The following is a 5,063-nucleotide window of genomic DNA, read 5'->3' on the forward strand; positions in this document are numbered from 1 at the left end:
TAGAGGAAGGCAAAAGAGATCAAACATCAAAGCTCCAAAACAAAAACTCTTAAATCTAACTACCCTACGCTCTGAGGCTTCTTATTTGATTATTTATAAAAAGAGAGTACGTCGACAAATCCAAGGATGGCGAGCGAGAGCGAGCCTCCAAAACAAAAATTCTCAAATCTAGCTACCTTACGATGCGAGACTCCTTATACAAGTTTTTTTTTTTTAATGCGACGGCAAATTAGAGGAAAGCAAAAGAGATCAAACATCAAAGCTCAAAACAAAAACTCTTAAATCTAGCTACCTTACGCTCTGAGATGTCTTACAAGTATCTCTTTCAAAAAGAGACTTCGTCGACAAATCGGAGGAAGTCGAGCGAGAGCGAAAAGAAAAGCTTTAAAACGAAAATTCTTAAATCTAGCTAGTCCACGCTCCGTGACTCCTTATACAAGTATTTATTTTTTTTTAATACGTCGGCAATTTTGAGGAAGGCAAAATAGATCAACCATCAAAGCTACAAAACAAAAACTCTTTAATCTAGCTACCCCACGCTCTGAGACTTCTTATTTGAGAGTTTATAAAAAGAGAGTACGTCTGCAAATCAGAGGAAGGCGAGTAAGAGCGAGAAGCAAAGCTCTAAAGCGAAAATTCTTAAATCTAGCTACTTCACGTTCCGTGAATCCTTACACAAGTATTTATTTTTTTTTAATACGTCGGCAAATTGGTGTAAGGCGAGCTAAAGCAAGCCTCCAAAACATAAAACTATAAATCAAGATACTCCACGCTCCGAGTCTCCTTATACAAGTATTTATTTTTTTTTAATACGTCGGCAAATTGTTGTAAGGCGAGCAAAAGCAAGCCTCCAAAACATAAAACTATAAATCAAGATACTCCACGCTCCGAGTCTCCTTATACAAGTATTTATTTTTTTTGTAATACGTCGGCAAATTAGAGGAAGGCAAAAGAGATCAAACATCAAAGCTCCAAAACAAAAACTCTTAAATCTAGCTACCCCACGCTCTGAGACTTCTTATTTGAGAGTTTATAAAAAGAGAGTACGTCTGCAAATCAGAGGAAGGCGAGCGAGAGCGAGAAGCAAAGGTCTAAAACAAAAACTCTTAAATCTAGCTACTCCACGCTCTGAGATGTCTTACAAGTATCTCTTTCAAAAAGAGACTTCGTCGACAAATCGGAGGAAGTCGAGCGAGAGCGAAAAGAAAAGCTCTAAAACGAAAATTCTTAAATCTAGCTAGATCACGCTCCGTGACGCCTTATACAAGTATTTATTTTTTTTTAATACGTCGGCAAATTGGTGTAAGGCGAGCTAAAGCAAGCCTCCAAAACATAAAACTTTAAATCAAGATACTCCACGCTCCGAGTCTCCTTATACAAGTATTTATTTTTTTTTTTTAATACGTCGGCAAATTAGAGGAAGGCAAAAGAGATCAACCATCAAGGCTCCAAAACAAAAACTCTTAAATCTAGCTACCCAACGCTCCCAGACTTCTTATTTGAGAGTTTATAAAAAGAGAGTACGTCTGCAAATCAGAGGAAGGCGAGTAAGAGTGAGAAGCAAAGCTCTAAAACGAAAATTCTTAAATCTAGCTACTCCACGCTCCGTGACTCCTTATACAAGTATTTATTTTTTTTTAATACGTCGGCAAATTAGAGGAAGGCAAAAGAGATCAAACATCAAAGCTCCAAACAAAAACTCTTAAATCTAGCTACCCACGCTCTGAGACATCTTATATGAGAGTTTATAAAAAGAGAGTACGTAGACAAATCCGAGAAAGGCGAGCGAGAGCGAGAAGCAAAGGTCGAAAAAGAAAATTCTTAATTCTAGCTACTCCACGCTCCGTGACTCCTTATACAAGTATTTATTTTTTTTGTAATACGTCGGCAAATTAGAGGAAGGCAAAAGAGATCAACCATCAAAGCTACAAAACAAAAACTCTTTAATCTAGCTACCCCACGCTCGGAGACTTCTTATTTGAGAGTTTATAAAAAGAGAGTACGTCTGCAAATCAGAGGAAGGCGAGCAAGAGCGAGAAGCAAAGCTCTAAAACCAAAATTCTTAAATATAGCTACTCCACGCTCCGTGACTCCTTATACAGGTATTTAGTTTTTTTTAATACGTCGGCAAATTAGAGGAAGGCAAAAGAGATCAAACATCAAAGCTCCAAAACAAAAACTCTTAAATCTAACTACCCTACGCTCTGAGGCTTCTTATTTGATTATTTATAAAAAAAGAGTACGTCGACAAATCCAAGGAAGGCGAGCGAGAGCGAGCCTGCAAAACAAAAATTCTCAAATCTAGCTACCTTACGATGCGAGACTCCTTATACAAGTTTTTTTTTTTTTAATGCGACGGCATATTAGAGGAAAGTAAAAGAGATCAAACATCAAAGCTCAAAACAAAAACTCTTAAATCTAGCTACCTTACGCTCTGAGATGTCTTACAAGTATCTCTTTCAAAAAGAGACTTCGTCGACAAATCGGAGGAAGTCGAGCGAGTGCGAAAAGAAAAGCTCTAAAACGAAAATTCTTAAATCTAGCTACTCCACGCTCCGTGACTCCTTATACAAGTATTTATTTTTTTTTAATACGTCGGCAAATTGGTGTAAGGCGAGCTAAAGCAAGCCTCCAAAACATAAAACTTTAAATCAAGATACTCCACGCTCCGAGTCTCCTTATACAAGTATTTATTTTTTTTTAATACGTCGGCAAATTAGAGGAAGGCAAAAGAGATCAACCATCAAGGCTCCAAAACAAAAACTCTTAAATCTAGCTACCCAACGCTCCGAGATTTCTTATTTGAGAGTTTATAAAAAGAGAGTACGTCTGCAAATCAGAGGAAGGCGAGCAAGAGTGAGAAGCAAAGCTCTAAAACGAAAATTCTTAAATCTAGCTACTCCACGCTCCGTGACTCTTATACAAGTATTTATTTTTTTTAATACGTCGGCAATTTAGAGGAAGGCAAAATAGATCAACCATCAAAGCTACAAAACAAAAACTCTTTAATCTAGCTACCCCACGCTCTGAGACTTCTTATTTGAGAGTTTATAAAAAGAGAGTACGTCTGCAAATCAGAGGAAGGCGACTAAGAGCGAGAAGCAAAGCTCTAAAGCGAAAATTCTTAAATCTAGCTACTTCACGCTCCGTGACTCCTTACACAAGTATTTATTTTTTTTTAATACGTCGGCAAATTGGTGTAAGGCGAGCTAAAGCAAGCCTCCAAAACATAAAACTATAAATCAAGATACTCCACGCTCCGAGTCTCCTTATACAAGTATTTATTTTTTTTTAATACGTCGGCAAATTGGTGTAAGGCGAGCAAAGCAAGCCTCAAACATAAACTATAATCAAGATACTCCAGTCCGACCATTCAAGATACTCCGCTCCGAGTCTCCTTATACAAGTATTTATTTATTTTGTAATACGTCGGCAAATTAGAGGAAGGCAAAAGAGATCAAACATCAAAGCTCCAAAACAAAAACTCTTAAATCTAGCTACCCCACGCTCTGAGACTTCTTATTTGAGAGTTTATAAAAAGAGAGTACGTCTGCAAATCAGAGGAAGGCGAGCGAGAGCGAGAAGCAAAGGTCTAAAACGAAAATTCTTAAATCTAGCTACTCCACGCTCCGTGACTCCTTATACAGTTATTTAGTTTTTTTTAATACGTCGGCAAATTAGAGGAAGGCAAAAGAGATCAAACATCAAAGCTCCAAAACAAAAACTCTTAAATCTAACTACCCTACGCTCTGAGGCTTCTTATTTGATTATTTATAAAAAGAGAGTACGTCGACAAATCCAAGGATGGCGAGCGAGAGCGAGCCTCCAAAACAAAAATTCTCAAATCTAGCTACCTTACGATGCGAGACTCCTTATACAAGTTTTTTTTTTTAATGCGACGGCAAATTAGAGGAAAGCAAAAGAGATCAAACATCAAAGCTCAAAACAAAAACTCTTAAATCTAGCTACCTTACGCTCTGAGATGTCTTACAAGTATCTCTTTCAAAAAGAGACTTCGTCGACAAATCGGAGGAAGTCGAGCGAGAGCGAAAAGAAAAGCTTTAAAACGAAAATTCTTAAATCTAGCTAGTCCACGCTCCGTGACTCCTTATACAAGTATTTATTTTTTTTTAATACGTCGGCAATTTTGAGGAAGGCAAAATAGATCAACCATCAAAGCTACAAAACAAAAACTCTTTAATCTAGCTACCCCACGCTCTGAGACTTCTTATTTGAGAGTTTATAAAAAGAGAGTACGTCTGCAAATCAGAGGAAGGCGAGTAAGAGCGAGAAGCAAAGCTCTAAAGCGAAAATTCTTAAATCTAGCTACTTCACGTTCCGTGAATCCTTACACAAGTATTTATTTTTTTTTAATACGTCGGCAAATTGGTGTAAGGCGAGCTAAAGCAAGCCTCCAAAACATAAAACTATAAATCAAGATACTCCACGCTCCGAGTCTCCTTATACAAGTATTTATTTTTTTTTAATACGTCGGCAAATTGTTGTAAGGCGAGCAAAAGCAAGCCTCCAAAACATAAAACTATAAATCAAGATACTCCACGCTCCGAGTCTCCTTATACAAGTATTTATTTTTTTTGTAATACGTCGGCAAATTAGAGGAAGGCAAAAGAGATCAAACATCAAAGCTCCAAAACAAAAACTCTTAAATCTAGCTACCCCACGCTCTGAGACTTCTTATTTGAGAGTTTATAAAAAGAGAGTACGTCTGCAAATCAGAGGAAGGCGAGCGAGAGCGAGAAGCAAAGGTCTAAAACAAAAACTCTTAAATCTAGCTACTCCACGCTCTGAGATGTCTTACAAGTATCTCTTTCAAAAAGAGACTTCGTCGACAAATCGGAGGAAGTCGAGCGAGAGCGAAAAGAAAAGCTCTAAAACGAAAATTCTTAAATCTAGCTAGTCCACGCTCCGTGACTCCTTATACAAGTATTTATTTTTTTTAATACGTCGGCAAATTGGTGTAAGGCGAGCTAAAGCAAGCCTCCAAAACATAAAACTATAAATCAAGATACTCCACTCTCCGAGTCTCCTTATACAAGTATTTA

The sequence above is a fragment of the Nasonia vitripennis genome, assembly GCF_009193385.2.
Source record: "Nasonia vitripennis strain AsymCx chromosome 2 unlocalized genomic scaffold, Nvit_psr_1.1 chr2_random0003, whole genome shotgun sequence".
Classification (NCBI taxonomy): Eukaryota; Metazoa; Arthropoda; class Insecta; order Hymenoptera; family Pteromalidae; genus Nasonia; species Nasonia vitripennis.